The sequence below is a fragment of the Lagopus leucura genome, unplaced genomic scaffold (genome assembly GCF_019238085.1).
Source record: "Lagopus leucura isolate 7727_CA_CO unplaced genomic scaffold, USGS_WTPT01 Super-Scaffold_100004, whole genome shotgun sequence".
NCBI lineage: Eukaryota > Metazoa > Chordata > Aves > Galliformes > Phasianidae > Lagopus > Lagopus leucura.
In genome coordinates this window covers 28588487-28607219 of record NW_024962264.1, presented here as the reverse complement: position 1 = coordinate 28607219, position 18733 = coordinate 28588487, and the positions used below count along the sequence as shown (strand labels likewise).

Genomic DNA, 18733 nt, shown 5'->3' with positions numbered 1-18733 from the left:
CTAATGACTTGCAAGGTAGGATGCCCATTAAATGGGTAGACACTTCACAGGTCATCCATATCATTTGAATGTAAGTGATGGAAGACTGTGAATCAGCCCAGTACAATATTTCACCACATTTCTAAAAACACCAGGAATAGCAAGAATGGCTAGACAGGCACTGTGTGACTTCCTACAAACTAAAATTCACAATACCATTACTAAGAAGGAATCCTCCAGAATTTCAAGTTATCCACACGAGTATATCTTTAATTCAGTTATTATGGTAAGCCTAGTCTGGAGAAACAGCAAAGTATTTTATGCAATATTAAAAATATCAAGCACTGATAAAAATTACAAAACAAATGTTGTTACAAAGTGAATAACACAAAAATAAGCTAATACATTTTCCCCTGACAAAACAACAATTAGGCTGTCTATAAAGATGCTTCAATACAACTGTCTTTCCATCTTACTTTGCTTTTAACCTTTCACCCCTCAAAATACTGGATGAAAAAAAAACAGAAGCAACTTCAAAGAACAAGACAAACCGATGGGCTCAGAGTTTCCCCACTCTTGAATTTAAATACTTTTTGAGTTGCATTACTGCTCTGCAAGATCACAGCTTCTCTCAGAGTCCATGTGAATAGCCCCGTGGGGCTGTAGTAATCCACACCCATGCAAGATATGATCTACAGTACAGATAGAGAAGGGAGATGTGATTTTTAGAGTGATGCCTTCACTGAAAGCTGAGCTTGTAGACCAGAGATGCTTCTGGCTGCTTTGATTTTTGATGAGTGTGAAGACTAACGGAACATGTATTTAGAATCAATAAGCCTGAATTTTAGCATGGTTGAGTGGTAAAGGCATACAAGCTGATATGCATTAGAAATAGTGAAATCAGATAATTAAAAATAGAGGGACAAAAGGGAGAAAATTACGTTTTCCAGACTTACAGAGCAGCTCTTTCAGTGGATTCACAATATAAAAAGATGTAAAATAAATAAATGGATCCACATACAGATGCTGTAGAATTAGATCAAATGCTTTGTATTTTACTGTAGGCAAAAGAAACACGTAGTCGCACCCTTTGCAACACACTGAGATTAATCATGCTTTTCAGGTCTGGCAGAAAACAAGAACAGGATAAAAAGACTGCTGCCATCAGAGTGGCACTCCCTGAATTTAACAAGGTAAACCTCCTGTTCAGCTGAAATAATAAAATTATCAAGGTCTAGGAAGCACAGGACAGAAAAAGCATAAATGATTTCCAACAGACTGAGGACTGCACCTCTGCACATGTCTCAGAGCTATCATTTAACCAATTCAAACAGGAGAGTAGAGCTTGACCATCTCTCCATTGGGAACATCTCTCTCCACAGACCAAGCAAGATGCCCAGGCACATGCGTACCTGTCTTGCTCCAATTTTAGGAGGGAGAGGAGGTTCTCTGATACCTGTATACCCAGACTGAGATTAAGAAACTACGGTTCAAATGTTGGTCCGACCAGTTTATTACAAATCTTAATCAGGGAGATGGGGAAGGGGAGGATAGACAGTATTACGAATTAGGGTGATGGTGAAGGGAAGAAGGGCAATAGAAAAGATAGAAAAGAAACAAGAAGTCTTTATAGGAAGCAAGAGGGAGATAGTCACCACTATGGATCCAGCGTGGTTCATAGTTCAGTCACTGATCTTCAGTTGTGGTAGGTCGTTGGGAGTTGCTGTTCCTATGACAACGATGATAACCATGGTGATGATGGTGACTTTTCAATGGTAGTTCCAACTCATTTACAAGTCCAAAGTGGTCGAGTCAGCTCTCTTGGGAGTGACAACTCAAATCCAAAGTGGTTGAGTCAGCTCTACTTCGAGTGGTAGCTTCTGGTTCTGGGATCTCAGCAGAAATTCCTTTGTTCCCATCTTCTGGGTCTTGCCAGCAGATAAGAGGGAGCAGGGAGGCACCAACTTGTATCTTGCCTTCAAAGGATATAATGGTATCACCCCCCAGTGTCCCATAGCAAACAGGAGTTATTTGGTCATAGGCTAGATCTTCCGCCAGTAAACAGTCCTGAGCACTACCTTCCGAAGGCAAACAGCTCCAAAGGAAATGCTTTCAAATGTAAAATTGTCACACAGTGATGTTGATTGCCACATGGCAACACACCTATCACTCATCTCCTAGACAAGTCAGTCTTATCACAAGAAATACCACAGGAAGCAAGCTTTGAGCCACAAACAAAGGGATTCATACAATACCATAGCCAGCCTACATAGCTTTGAAGGAATTATTTCCTGTTTCACAGAGTATATGTCAGACCTGCAAAGACTTGCCAGTTCTTTGCAAGACCAGCAGATCTTGTCCATTTACTACTACGCCAGCCTTCCTATCAGAGAACATACATCCCCTCACTCAGAGACAGGAGTAGCCATACTAGGCAGCCAAGCTAAAGCAATCTGTTGCCTAAGCTGTAACCTCAACTGCTGAAGGTATGACACTACCCCTGAACGTGAGGAACGAGATTATAGCTAAATTAACTGGAACCAAAGAGACAGTACAATGCACACAGCAATAGACTTGGCACAGAAATGACAAAATATTTTTTTTTTGCTGATGCTGAAAATTCTCAGACTTTAATATACAAAATATAATCCTTAGTTTTGGGATTTAGGTAGGCTATAACCCCAGGATTTCTTTTTTTTTTTTTCTCCTTTTTCTGAAGCCAGCAGTTCTGCCTTGTGTCAGCCTCATGTTGTCACTCTGCTCCCTGCCAGTCTTGCTCAGCAAGCATGTGGTCTAGCTACGTGACTAGTGCCATGCTCCTGCCTTTGCCTCCTCACAAAAAGGGATTTGCAACAATCTGAAGTGGAAATACTACTTTTCAGCATGAGAACTCCACTTGCTTATTGGAATCTTACGTTCATATATATTTCTCTTTTTGCATAAGTGAAACTGGAAGAAAACAACATTTGAGAAGTGCTCATAACCAGCTGGGGAACAACTCCTGAGAAAATTGTTATGCAGTGGTTAGTGAATTACCTTTCACAGAGTGGCAGCAGCTAAATTATCAATATCCAGCAAGTGGCTGTCTTGATTACAGTAAAACCTAAAGGCAATACAGCCTCTTCTTCAAGGGAAGAACCAAGTGCATTGCCATTTGCAGAATAAATTCAATTATTTCATGTCAAGCCTTTGATTTCTACGTGCTTTTTTTGGACTTTGAAGGTCAAGTTATACATCAAAACCTGTGTTCCTCAAACTCTTCTCTGCCTCAAAGAGAAGAAAACTTAAACCATGATACTAAAGGGGGAAATAATGTGAAAATTGATATGTAAAACCTGCATAACCAGCCATATTGTTCCAGATTGACCTCAGGGATTCAGCAAAAGTCAAGACTAAGCTTCAGTTTTTGTGAATCCAGACATGGAGCAACATTAACCAAAGAAAAACAAAAGCCAACCCAAAAGATCATCAAATCCAAGAACTAAACCACATCTTTGTTGCACTTGTCTACAAAGTCTCATTTAATCTGTCTCAACCATCACACCTAAGTTTTCACTATTTATAGGGTAGTCACATTCCAATCTCTATTTATTGTGCTTCATTATAACACATTTCAAGACAGAAGATCTCAAGGTTGTGGCTGACTACTTATGACGTGAAAACATTTCACTTACTTTAATAACACAGCCTCAAGCTTAGCACTGTCAGCAGAAGCCTTCATAAGATTCCCTGCTATTTAGTCATTCCATTATGTTGGATTTTTTGGGAGAGTTTGGGCAAGAAAATCTCTGCGACAGAAAGTCAGCTTGAAGTTTTCCAAACACCTTTCTCTTCTCACTTATCAAAGAAATTTTTAAGAAGTCTTTATTTTATCTAGTGATGGAATTTTCAGACAGATGATAACTAATTTATTAGATTTGGACCTTGAGTCTTCCCTAACACTAGGGTGCAAAACCCCAAACACTGAATTAGGTGAACAGCTTCCTGAGAAACAGCTGGCTTACTGGGAAATGAATCTGGGAGACTCAGATTTAGATATGAGTGGGATCAAGCAGAATCATATTAACTCATGTCTAAAAAACAGGTCTGTGCAAGGAAACTACAGATAACTCAAGTTCAGAGTCCACACGAGGAGCTAAAGACGTAGGGGAATGAGCCTTTCGGAGGAAGTGCTAGATGAGACAAAACCTCTAAGAACAAAAGCAAATGATGTCTGGATTTTACCACTATCTCTAACCCCACAGGTAGAGTGCAGTTTACTGACATTAAGGAGATGTAACACATTTTCTCTGTGGGTTGACAATCACCCTGTGATGAAGCTTGGCATTAATAAATAACATTGGCTTTGTATTTAACTATTTGAATGTTTTTTTCACTAAATGCCTTCGTGGGGTACAGCACAACCTAGTACTCACCAGCCTTCCTTATCTTCCATCTGCAAAGTCGGCTTTGGCATTAGGAAGGAATAGGTAAATCCCAACCTGATTTCCATTTACTGATACAACATCCTTTGAAAACTTGTCATTACTTCAGAATAGAAAACTGAACAAAACAGCAACTTGTTTCTTATGTAGGAGAGAATTTTATCCTACACAAAGTGGCAAGAAGCCAAGCATGTAGCCTAAACTAGTTACCTTGAAATCAAGCACCATTTGCAGACAACTCACCCTTTTCATCATACCATAAGGTGCTTAAATCACTGCTTAGGTATTGCCTTGCAGATGGGCAAATTACTCCTTCCCCACAGTCCCCTCTTTGCAGTCGTCTTTGTTTTCCTGCCACAGCTGAAATCACAGATCAGTAGTAACAATTTTTTATTTACAATCAATACGTTTCAGATACTGAACTGTAACAGTTTCCGAACTATTTCAATAGAAGTTTTCCCTCTCTCCCCTTTGGGAAGCTGCTGATTTCTTTCAGAAGAAGTATTATGAAGATGTTTTTTATGCCTGTGGAGTGACCTAATCTCTTTTGAGCAGTCTGAAAAAAAATTCACATGAAGGCTGCACGTGTGCAATAACTTTATCACTACTCATCATAAAGGTTGAGGCAGTGTACAGCGTTCACTACTGATGGGAGAGATGGAACCATGTTGGCCTATTGTACCAACAATCTGTGAGATTGAATGCAGTAGTGAATCAGAGTTATAACAAGTGACCAGAAAAAGCATCTTTGCAGCTGGTCTTTTGTGCCTACACTTTTTATTTTTTTTACAGAATCAGAGAGAAAGCAGCTCAAAACATGCTCAGAATTGCTTTCAGAAGGCCTATGAAAGAATCTCAATTCAGACACACATTGGATTTCCTAGCTGTCCCAAATATTAGTTCACATTCAGTGCTGCACAGTGTTTGGAGCTGGTTCTACCTCCTTCAAAAAACAATAAGCAATAACCCTCCAGCATGACTCCAGTGGATTTAACAACTCATGGAGATCTTCATGGCAGCTCAACTTTCCAACACAGACATCAAGAGATGCAGTAATAGAAAACCTGCAACACAAAATGCCATGTTCAAACCAATAAATAAACGAAACAGAGTCACCAGATGCCAATTCAGAGGAGGAATTCCCATAGAAAGAGAAACAATGGGAAGCAAACCAGAAAAAGGTTGGCACAAGAACTCAATTAATAACCTTTGTAAAGCCCTCTGTGCACACAAAGACTGTACTTTTTGGTTCAGTCTGAAAAGGATTTCTTTACAGATTTCAACAGTGCAGGTGCAGATAAGTATACAGAAGGCCAGGCACAAGGACAGGTACTTGTGGAGTGACAAGAGATTGGTTCAGCCTCTGGTTATTAAGTCAGCATGAGTTTCATGCTTACACCATGTATGGGAATCCCATCACATGGAGCTGAAGTCAGAAGCTGGGGTCTCCCAAAAGTGGAAGACAGACTGCTCAGTACCTCTTATAGTACCTCCTTTGCCCTTTCCCTTTTAGTACTTCTCATCCTCATTTACAAAAGTCATCCATAAGGGATGGGAGGGCACATCCTGGCTCCCTCATATTAATCACCAGATAAGCATAAGCAACACATCACTTGCTGAAAGGTGGAAGGAAGATGTGTGGTTCAAACCACCGCTTCTGTTCCTGGTTTGCTCACATGCATGGAGAATTTATGTTCTACAGCATAAGTCCAGGAGCCTGGTGACTCTTTGTCACAGAATTTGACATAGATGGTCCTTAAAACTCTGAACACCATACTAACTGGGAAACATCTGGTGTAGCAGTGCAGCATAAGGAATCTAACTGTCCCCTCTCTTCATCCATCCAATCTACCTAGCTAGATTCTCTTATCTTCCTATGGTGTATGCTCTTGTCTCTTGAAAGTATGCCAAGCATCACAGAACCAGTGTTGTGTCTAGCACACAATTATACTTAAGCAAAAAAAAGAACAGAAATAGCTGTAGACTTAATAATTTTACATGCAAAACAGCATATAGAGCTTGAATTTTCTTTAAACACACAAGTAGCCACACAAGAGTTCACCAAGCCCAGTGTAAAGGGGCCAGGCATTTGCCATTGAATGAACAGTCAGCAGTGATTGAATCAATAACTTAGTCAAGCACCCTGGGGCTAAGTGGACTGTCGGCAAAATGTATGCTGCAAGTGCACCTTGATATTGGAGTTAGCATTTACTGAAAGGAAAAAGGAAAAGATAAATAGAAAATATCACATGAAAGAATGATTAACATAAGAAATTGCATTACGAATTTTGAGCAACATTTTAAATGTAAAAAAATGTATGCATTACATAAATATATATGAATACATTTTAATTCAGAGAGTAAAAGAGTTACAAATCAGAAGAGGACATCCAAGAAGCTTAAAACAAGTTTAATTTTGGAATTCTATTTCATGTAAAACTAACTACCTTATTCCAAGGATAAAGTAGAATCCCTGAGAAGACATTGTTAGCTCGCATAATGCTCCACCATAGGATTGTCACCTCCAAGGAGACATTTGGGTGTTACCCAGTTTGTTGGCAGTTAATGGTATAAACTGTCAAGATCCGTGACCACATTCTAGTTCTGACAAAGCTTCAACTTCATCTTCCACAAGTTACATATCTCTTAAAATAAACCCTCAGGATCTGGTTATGTTGCAAGAAAGACCAGAGGGCTTCATAAAATGCTGCTCTGACACAAATTTTTGAAAAGTAATGTTCTTCCATGGCTTGTTTGAGACATGCTATGAAGCAGAACATCACATTTACTGCAACTTCTTACAGCTCTGCCTATACACAGTGATGCAGATATGCCTTTGTTTTTTCATTCCAAAATCAGAACACTAGAGAGCTGATGCTGTTGAGGGAGATTTTAATTATTTATTTTTAGCCTGGGAAAAAAATAATATTAAAAATTAAAAAAAAAATAATAAAAAAAAAAAAAAAATCAACCCAACAGCTTAATTCATCTTGTCCTATCCAGTAAGAAGGCAGCAGTAGCCTAACAGAAAAATATTTTTTCCCCTAAGCGGATGGGAATTATAACTTAAGAGAAAAATCCCTAAAAAGCTGAAACATGAGAGCTGAAAGTCTTTCATTCAGAAATACTGCAGCCAAACTTCATAGGAGCTATAGCCATCTTTAAGAATTTGCATATGACACCTGAATCCAGTCTACCCTTGCTGGACTACATATCCCACAAACCTTCACAAGCCTGCATTGTTCCTGGGGTGGAGATGAGTAAGAGCACTTAGCTTGAAATTTACCCTGCAGCCTAATGCATTACAAATGCTTTTCTAGTAGTAGATGATGGCTTGATGCAGTTATCATCTTTGCTGAACTTTAGAGCTGGAGCCTGAACTATTTTCATATGCCAAAGAACTAACAGGAGAAGTTCTAAGCAAAATATTTTGAGCCAGGACAAACTCCAGCCATGCCACTGGTTTTCCTTTACACGTTATAAGATCAGATGAGGTACGATACAAACTTTAAAGGAGGAGTTTCATAATCCTTAAGCGTTCTACATAATCTCAGCAGTGGAATTTACTATAGACAAAAAGCCTCTATATGAGACAAATGTCAAAGTGAGAAAAGAGCTAAGAAAAGATAATAGTTTGCTTTTAATAGCATGCTGGCTCTTCATCACAAGGCAAATGTCTAGCTAGAGATTCAGTTGTAATACAACAATAGTTTGCAAAAATGAATGTAACAGCATTGTTAATGCTGAGCTACTGTTACATTCTTAAGCATGCATGGCTTACTTTTAACAGAATGCTTCAGTTCACATTTATTATACAGAAAACTGCAGTACATTGAAATACCATTAAAAAAAAAGTTCAAATATCCTGAGAAACATTCAGTATGTCAGTAACTCACAGGATTTTCAAAACTCACTTTCAACAGAACACAGACTCTTCCAGTAAGGCAAGAATGCCCTCCCCCCTCCTCACCTACCTTTTAAAAAGTTTGTCCGTATGAGAGTTGAAGTAAAAGGAAGAATTTCATAACCATTCCTAAGAATATATGAAAAACATCTAAAGCAATCTCATTTAATCTGCACGTGCATCCAGAGAACATATATTTCACTGGGTAGGAAAGATGAAGATATCGTCAATCAATGTTTAACAGCCTACTGTTTACTCAAGGCAGACAGAGGGAGCTGTTGCTATTCAAACTAGGGATGATGGCCTCAGACAGACACATGATGATATGTAATAAAAGTAGTTTGAAAAATGACTGGCACTGGAAACCTCATTTACTAAGGTCAAAGAGAAAATACATCTGTAATTCCCCTCCTCCCTCCCCCCCCCCATTTGTTGTTTTGGTTTTCTTTATTTTTTTAAAAAAAAAAAAAAAAAAAAAAAAAAAGCACCAACATTAATGCAAAAGTGTTACGTAACATAACAAGATAGTTTTTCAAGGCCACATCAATTACAGCCCTTTATCACAGCCAAGCAGATTTGAAAGTGTTTATCCCCAGATGTGCCTTACACCAGCAAAAGCCTGCACTCAGCAAGTACCGATAGAGCGGGCTGCCCGCAGATAGGACTGAAAGGGGCAGCTCCAGTCCTGGCTTGAAGCACCACAGACCTGGCTCCAGCTTGACTGTGTCAGGCTGGCCACATGTCCTTGGCCAAGTCATGTCTGTCTGAAGCCTGGATAGCTGACATCTTCTAGTAGCAATTATTTAGATCAAGTCAGTGTAGATCTTGAGCCCACTATACCCTTCCAGTAGGGTAGATAAAAGACTAGTGTTCCCAAGCAAGAGATTTTTATCTTGAACATCAACTATTAATGAATATTTAATGTGTCCATTAACTTGGCTAAATCTTCTGAGGTTATTCTAACACTCTTCGCAGCACCCTGTGACAGTGAGGTCCACAGGCTAATTAAGAATAACAAAGGACAAAGTTGAAAACTCTCCACCCAATAACTTCACTTGCTGCCTTACTTTCTTTCTTGTGGGAAGCTTACTCTCCACTCCACATCACTCATGAGGAAGGCGAAACTCAAGTAGATGAACAAAGCCAGAGTGCAGCTAAAAGCTATGGCACTGACCACTAGCATCATTACTATCCTCCTCGGACAAGAGTCCGCCAGACATCCAAGGAGAGAGCCAAAGCCTCAGAGACACAGCCAGCAGACACCAATTAAAGTTACTAAACCACACAGCTGCTCGAAGGGTTTAGCCATGAGTAGACTAGGCGTATAATTGACCGTTTTTGTTGCACTTCTTTGCTTTTGCTTTCTATGAGCTTTATATAATCCATTAACAGATTCCCCTATGCAGCACAGCACTGCCCTTGGCCCCCAAAACTGATGGGACTAGCAACAATTAACTTAAAATGGATATAAGAAAACCTTTCATTAGCAGAGTCTAAAGCAATAGCCTGAAACCCTCTTAAAGGAGGGATCTGAACCATGAACAGGAAATTTTAGGAATGCAGAAAACACACTGAGTTATTAGCCTGCTATATTACTTTTATTGTCAAGAGCACTGTGTTGTATGGAGTTCAATATTCACTGGGAAAAAAAAAAAACAAACAAAACAAAAAACCAACAAAAAACCCAACAATTGATGGCATTTTAACTAGAGCTGAATGAAATAACCAATAAAACAACAAAGCACAGAGAACAAGCTAGATTTTCTGATTCACTGCCAGCACCATGCCCTTGCTAGGCTGTACTCAGCTTTGCTGCTAGTAACAGTACAATAGGAGGGCAGAACTTGTCCATCATATCTAGCAGACACCCTTTCGAAGATTATTAGAGATACCATTTATTCCTTTTTTCCATGTCTCAGCTTTAAAAGAGGCATATCCTTGTTATTAAACAGGGACCGTTATTGAAATGTCCTGTGGGATTTAATGACTGATATCTACTCAGTATCAGAGCACAGGCTTCCCACAGGGTACTTCATGCTAAAGTCCTACAGGTGGGATTTCCCCAAGTACTCAGTATAGATTAAGCCCCAGTTTGCAGCTTGCAGCAGCCTCCTACCTAGGAGAGTTCAGAAATGCAACACACTAACTGCTACCTCCCACCTTTACCATTTTTTTCCCCTCTCTAGTGTCACAGTTCCATCAATGCCAGTAAAGTTGTTAAATCCCATCTCATGTAAGTATCAGAGAGACATGCATCATTATTCTTCTGAGCAAAGCCTGAAGGTATCCACTCCACAGGGGGAATGTGATTTCAGACTACAGTCCAAAATTGTACTTTCTATCTTGTTTAATACTTTGATTTATATCCTCATTAGCATGGGAGAATAGCTCCTATTAAAACTATTAAAGATAATTTTAGCAATAATATCAAAGGATGAGTAGGTGTAATGATAGCACTAATGATGAAAATTAATAACCATTCATTATTTTTAATCGTATGTACAGTTGAAATGAATATTCAAGAAAATAAACACAACATTTTAATATGAGCCAAAAACTAAAGGGAAGTAAAACCACTATGAATTATACTCCAAATTATCAGTTGTCCACTGACAAAATGTATTATGCTACACTTTTACAGTCATGAAAGTATTCTTCAGGAGACCACACATCTGGGCCCCACCAAGCAAATGTCAGTTCACCTCTCACACTTGCATCCTGTGAGCCTCACTTTGACACACTGGGCATTTGGCATCTTAATTCCAGGTATGTGAGGGAACACTGGATGAGGACGCTACTGTTAATGTAGAAAAGCACCAATTATAACATTTATTTCCTTAGTATCTACATCTGTTCCCTTATCACCGCACTGGCCGTGTCCTTTTAGATTCATTAGCTCTTGAGCACTGCACCATTTCTCATAGGGACAGCACTATGGCAAATGATTCTATGGACTTCAGCAACTACATATTGTGGCTTCAAGATTGGCTGTCAACACAAGCAACTAAGAGAAACCCCTGCATGACTTCGCAGGGTGTGAAACTCACTTCCAGAAAACAACAAGCTACAGTACTTCCCAATCCATTTCAACAATTTGAAAACACAACTTATGTTAAACACTGCCTCCAAAGTACATACTTGATGATATTTGCATGGCTTCAAGTCTTCAAGGGGAGAAAGATTTCATCCTTTCTTGGAAGGATGACTGTCATTCAGGTTTTCTTTAAGGGCAAAGGGGCAAGGGGTAAAACCAAACAAGAAATAGAACTCCTAACTGATCGAGTTATTTTCAACAATAGAACTGCAATTTTGTCTTTCATTACAGGTCACCTTAAAGGTTTTGCAAAAGCCTTTGCTAGACATTAAATCCCCCAGTGAAAGGTACAAAAGTCATTTGAAATTTGAAGTGATTTTATCTTAAGAATCAAATGTAAGAGCTTCTGACAGCAGCAAAGCTGTGTTCATGTCATCTGAAACACGTCCTATCTTAATTGTGAAATAGCTGATACTGCTTTTGGTCTGCAGACAGGTTATGTATTTAAAGTTTTACTTCTCTGAAGTTTCAATAACTGCCCTATGACCTCAATAAAGAGGGCTTTTTCAAAAAGGATGCATGAACATTATTCCTAGACAAGGTTCTTGGACAGTTAGAAAAATAGTGCCAACAAAAGGCTACCTAAAATGATCACTGCATGTTCATAGAACTCCATCTCCAGCTGATAAATTGAAGTCCCACACACTAATTGTCACCTTGGTGACTGGTTATGACATGCAAACATTTCCACGCTTGACCAAGGCTGCCACAAGTACCCCTTGCTCCTGCAATAGGAATTGCAGAAATAGTTCCCAAAAACACAAGTCACCTAGGACATTAAAAAGAACAACTTAGAACTAATTTCCATCAACCTGTCAGCCTGTATTACTTTACCGGGTTCAGAGAAACAGAGTTGCCCACATCTCCCTCCAGATTTTTTTTTTTAAAGCCATACAGAGCATTTTGCTGCCACAGCGAGCATGCACCAGCAACCAGGCTGCTCCATGTCAGTATTAGTTTTTGGTCAGAAAAAAAGAACCAAAAAAAACAAATAACAAACAAACAAACCCAAAACAATTGAAGTGCCAAAGGAAAACAATAATAAGAAAAGCCTCCTACCTTTTGGAGTACTTCACATTTGCATTCCACCAGAAGGATGACCATTCAGCCTCACACACCTGTGGATCTGGCACACAGCAGGTTTTTCAGGGTAGCAATCATGAGATCTGTGCCCTGAGGGAAGAAGTCCTTATAAACAATTTGGAGGGGAAAAAAAATAAAAACATAAAAATATCAGAAGCAGGAACGACGACGTAAGTTCTATTCCATCTCCTCAGAAACAAAGGCACTGTTGGTTGAGCAGTTGCATCACTAAGCACGTAACTCTTTTCCAATGCATACATAGCGGATTTGTATTTTGTGCCCTTGTCAATTCCTCTCCCTATCTGCCCAAACTGTGAGCCATGTTAGTTCATGTGGGGGATGGCAGCATCTTGCTGTGCAGGGATGCCTGTTGCCTGCAACAACACTCTTCTCAGTGTGATCCCCAGAAGACAACTCAAAGCAAAAGATAAGGTATTGGGGTCACAGCTGAAATACCACTGCTCCATACACAGGTGATACACTAAGTTAACTAAGTTAACTTCAGGATATTATTGTCACTAAGCATTTAATAATTGCTATGGAGACAGAGAGATGAACTGCATTTAACCACAATCTCCACTTCCCGCAGGCCTTAGTCCCTCAGACGTTTTGGGATGCTGGAAGATTCAAGAGCACTGCACATCTGCAACCAGACAATGGCCTTCTGCCATTTTGACTTAAAACTCCAGGCCAGCTGCAATTAAATTAAAAGCAAACAAAACCAAAACAAACTCAAGAACAAGCACCCCCCAAATATCAAACTCACAGACAAGCACTACTGAGCTGAAAAGAAAAGGCTCAGCCAAAGACCATACATACAAAAAGCAAGTAGAAAGTGATGAAACTGAGATACTCAGGAAAATATACCAAGCACACAATGATCAACCTACGCAGTGTAGGAGAGGAAACAAATATCTCTCAGAGTGTAAATGGAGGTCACAGTGGTGAGTACTGGGTGTGTGAACTGGGAGCACAGGTCTGCAGCTGCTGAAACTCCACAGCTCCCAGAACAGCTCTCAGGAAAGGAGGGAACTCTCCAGCCCATGTTGTATGGATGAGGAAATACTTAATTACAGTTGCTTTTATTCTGTTGTTGTTTTCTTCCTCAGAAAAATTTCAGTTCCCAGATATGAAGGCATTATATTGCTGCTGTCACTGGCTAGCCTCATGCCATTTCAAGCACCCTCAGATAAAGAGCAGCTTTCCTCTCCGTTGACTGACCTCTGACTGGAAACAGTGGCTGGAGGGAGAGGTAGTGAGTAAATCTCATGTGGTGACTGTGAGGCTTTAGTGGCCTTCAGCACTGAGGAGGTGAATGCCTGAGCAGCACCCCGAGAGCTGTTTTGTTTCAGTAGTGCCAAACTCATGTTTGTTCAGCTGTGTCTGACCAGGAGATTTGTTTTTACCTCTAGCTTCTGTTTGCTTTGGTTTCTTCTGCTTTATTAGCATTTCTTGGATGTTAGTTTTGACTTCTCTTGCCATTTTTCTGATCATGAGGGTCTCCAAGTGCTTTCCGTGCAGTGACTTCCAGAGAGCAGGAGGGTGACTGCTGCCTCTACACATGTCCTCACACAGGCCATGACTGAGCTCCTCCAGCAATGGCCAGGCCTTTCTGAGTGGTGCCCTAGGAGAAGTAAATCACTGTATCACAATGGTTGCTATTCTGGGACAGGCCCATGTGGAAATGGGTGTGGATGCAGACTGGACACTTCCAGGCACCCGCAGCCAGAGACTTGCTCAGAGCATGGTAATTCCTGCTCTTAACATCTGAGCCAAGTTTTATTTTTTCAATATTTATTAACTAATTAGTTCAATTTATAATTTTATTTAATCAATAAACCACTTATTATTTATACTATTTAAAATATATTAATTCTCAAGTTGTGACGGTGACTGATTCACAACCTTTCAAAGCCCAGACTGACATAACGAGCAGAAGCTTCAATTAGCTTTTGCTGGAGCTGCAAACTCCCTGTAGCATCCAAGGTGGATGTGGGGCTTGCTAGAAGCAGTGCAGCAGCTGCCAGCATCCTCTGCACAAGGCAGCCTGGCTTTATCCTCAGGGATTAACCAAACTCCCCATGGCTCTCTCTAGAGCAGACATCAGCTCCTTTCTTTGAGGAGAATCAGAAATGATGCAACCTACCACCTGCACGCATGAATCCTGCTCAGATCCCCACGGAGGGCCACAGGGAGCATGCTAACAGCCCCAGTGCCCTGCTTGATAAACCCTGAACCTAGGACCAAAATGGCTCTTTCATCCCTGAAGAGAAAGACACTTTTCAAAATGGAAATTACATTATGAATTTCACACTGTATTTATATAATATTTGCTGTATTTATTAACTAATTACTAGTTGATTATTAATCAGTCAACATTTGGAAACTAACAATTCATTACTAAATATTTGTAAATTGATTACTTGACACGCACTCAATTTTAAACTATGATACTTATGTTCAAGTGATGACGGGGACTGATTTACAACTGTGTTAAGAGCCCCCTGGAGCTGCAGCAAGCTGTTGCTGCACTCCCAGTCCCATGCAGGTGGCGGAGCTGGCAGTGCAGCCCTGCAGCCCTTACCCTCAACATTGGGCAGGATATGGCTTTGGGTAAGAAAGCCAAAGAGCTTTGTACCTAGGTGCTGCTCAGGTGTGGCTATGGTTATCTGAGGATTTTGCTCCTGCCAGAGGTGGTGCCACAGACTGATGCTGCCACACAACTGGTGGCTGAATCCAGAGCCATTGTGAAAGAAAAAAAACAAACCCTAATACAATAACCCAACCCAAAAAAGCCTAAAAATTTCACAGAATCATAAAGTGGCTTAGGTTGGAAGGAACCTTAAAGCCCATCCAGTTCCTCTCCCTGGCATGGGCTGGTTGCTACCAAAGACCTCATCCAACCCAGCCTTCACCATCTCCAGGGATGGGGCACCCTCAGCTTCTTTAGGCAAATCAGGAGGAATGAGTGGTGTGTTCACTATTTATATATATATATTTTATATGCATACACTTCTCAGTATGACTTCCTAGTATCTTTAAAAATAGTAAAATGGTGAATTAGTAAAGCAGAATGGAGAGGCAGTAACCTTGTGAACTAAAGGTTATCCATTATTCTTTAGTAACAGTAACTTGCAGTTTCAAGTTTCAAAAACAAAAATGTTCATTTAAACTAAGACTAAGGCACTGTAGAATATTTGGGCACCTATCAAAATAATGCAGAAACTTTACAGAGCTGTAAGCTGTAATGAATGTTATCCAAATTGCTACTGTTAAAGACAGGAGGAAGTTCTACAGCTTTTTTTTTTTTTTTTTTTTTTTTTTTTTTTTTTAACATGGATAACTGAGAGATGGGGAAGCTCAATATGAGTAGAATACATCAAAGCTGCTGTGAAAACAGAGATTAGTAATGCCAGCCTGCTGCAAAGGCTAATCACAAAAACAAGGACCAGAAAACAGCTGAGAAAGCACTGTTAAAAAGCAGGAAAAGCCTGCCAGTTCAAGAAACAAATAGTATCCCCCATTGAAGAAACCTACTTGAAAGCAGAATAAGAGGACTGTCCCAATTATGAAGTAATTGACGATACTGGAAAAAAATTCATACTTAAGGAATAGATGGTCTTAAGAAGTGATTCTGTCTCTAGCAATTGCCAGGAAAATGCTACAGAATCAAGTACCTTAGTGGGCTTGGTAGGGCTCCCTGGTTTGTTGTACAGGGTGGTCTTTCTAAACGAGAAGAGCTTAAAAATACAGCTGAAGCTGGTGCTGGGATTGCTCATTTCAGTCATCTTCTTTCAAGCAAGTATGCTTAAGTATAGGAAAAATCTCAAGGGATGGAATAATGAATAGTAAAATGTTAATTCTTCCAGAGGGGAAGTAAAATTGAGGAAAGATGCCATAGATTAGTAGAGGATAATCACAGTAACTGAGGCTTAACTGTTACATTCCATATTTCCTGAAGTTGACACCATGGTGCATTACTGTAAATTTTATGTTGAAAGCTTCCCTGTAAAGAAAAAATATGGTAAAATCTATGACTAAATGTAACAGCTACAACTTTAAGCTACAAACTTTACCTCTTACTTGTAGGCAAGAGATGGAACCAAGAAAGAACATACTAACAATCTGGTGAACAGCCCCTTGAAAAGAATAGGCAATAAATTGGATAAAAAGAAAAGAATCTGACTAGGCTGTTAGCATCAGGCTCCCATGGAGGAACAAGTTCTAGTCAAGATAATCACTAACAGGAGTTTTATGTTAATTTTTAAATCTTTCATAAATATCACAGAATAGCAAGAAATTCATTCTACCCCACAGACAGTGATAGCTACTTGCTGCCTAACTTTGCCTTGATCGCTTTCTGTTACAAATGTTTATGAGAAGAAAAAGATGCAATACTTAGCTCATTTCCTATAATTTTGTTAACGACCACAAGAAAATAAGCACAAATTCAAAGTGCCTCTTCAGTCCAAGCAAGAGAAATCCTGTTTCTCCTATTGCTAAATGTGATCAGAATGACCTGATTATGAATATATTTATGTACAAAGTGTATATATAAGTATATATAGATATAATTACATATATTTGCAAATGATATTGCAGTTGTAAGAAACAAGTGATTCAATTAAGTCCAAATGTTTCCCACATGCAATCTGGCGAAGTATAATTTGTTATCATTAAGCTATCTCTACAACTTCAGAAATGAGAACTATACTTTCACGTCTTGCAGAAAACCATTACAGAAATTAATGGTCCTTGAAGAGGTAAAAAGTAGGTTAAAAAACAACAGCAAACAAAACACAGTGCTTGGTAGACACCAGCATTTCCTTCATTAGAGATGTCAAAACACTGAATACATACTATGTAGATACACGCCAATTTGGAAAGCCATGGAAAGGTTTGTTATTAACTGATTAAGCAAGTAATTGTAAAAATAGGCATTTACTGTATTACTTTCTGGAAGGTTAGTTACTTTACTACTGAAATCCTTTGAAGTAAATCTGTAAAAAATATAGTGTGTTGCCTTAGCATTAAGTCCACACTTCAAAATTGTCACTCACATCGTACCTGCAGTACAACAAAATCCAGTAGATTCATAGCATCACAAAGTTGGAATGGACTGTAAAGATCACCCAGTTCCAATCCCACTGCCGTAGGTTGGTTGCCACCCAGCAGATCAGGCTGCCCAGGGCCCCATCCAACCTAGTCTTGGGCACTCCTTTGTATAAGGCATCCAAAACTTCTCTGGGCAGCCTGTACCAGCACCTCATTACCCTCTGAGTAAATAATTGTTTCCTTATATCTAATCTAAACCTATCCTCTTCTACTTGAAATCCACTCCCTCTTTTCCTATTACTGTCCGCCCTTTACCAGTTTAAAAAGTCATTCTCTCTCCTGCTTATTAACTCTTCTCATTATCTTCTTCCAATTCTTGGCTGATACAGAGTTATCCCTTTATACTAAGGAGCAAATAGAGCTTAGAAAATACACTAGTAGTTAACAGTCATTTATGTAGCCAGTAAGTACTTCTCAGTAATGCACCTGCAGAAAGCTTAACAATTAGTTCTGCAACTTCCATGCTGATGAGCATGCTCCCTCCAATCAGCACTAGTAGCATTGCAGGTGAGAGACTGACAAAGAGTTTGAGCAGACCCTGTTGAAACCAAGATGTTTTTCAGATGTCTCAGGACTTGGTTTTCAGTTGAAAAAGATGTTTAACAGCACGTATTCAGTTCTGTTTTGTGCATATGTTCCCTGATTTATAGGAAATCTGAAATCAGAATGCTATAGTTGGAGAAATCTGACTGTAGACTGAAAATGCTTTTAAGCCAAAACTGTTCTCCTGCAGCACAAGTTTTCTGCATTTGGGGTACTGAGTCCCAAATAGTTATAGAATTCAAATGTGGAGAAACAATGAACCTGATAAAAAATCCCATGTAAATCGTACCAAGCTTCTACCTAACACGGCTTCACTTACAGAGTTTGCAGGTAGCACTTGATGATGAAATGAAGCAGAAAGCGTGGGTCTGAAGAAGCTTTCTTATAGGATGTAAATAAACCAGAAGAAAGTGGAAACAAACAATAAGAAACGAAACAAAAAGTCTTTATTCACGTAATACACATTTTGATTACAGTAAAGGCACTAAGAATGAAAATTTCTATAGCCAGATTGCTCAGGGGCTTCCTCCAGCTTTTTGCACAGCAGGATCAGGATGTACGTACAAATTGCAGCCTTCAAATTATCAAGAA

The 18733-nt window shown here is 39.5% G+C and overlaps 1 long non-coding RNA gene across 1 annotated transcript; it reads right to left on the bottom strand.

The window, feature by feature from the left end:
• Positions 1-12508: 12508 nt before the first annotated feature.
• LOC122179532 lies at positions 12509-17936 on the bottom strand. Its single transcript, XR_006178724.1, has 3 exons — positions 17855-17936; positions 13891-14108; positions 12509-12574 (listed from the first exon to the last, which is right to left on the bottom strand). It is a non-coding gene; the product is annotated as an uncharacterized LOC122179532 (long non-coding RNA).
• Between the last annotated feature and the right edge of the window lie 797 nt (positions 17937-18733).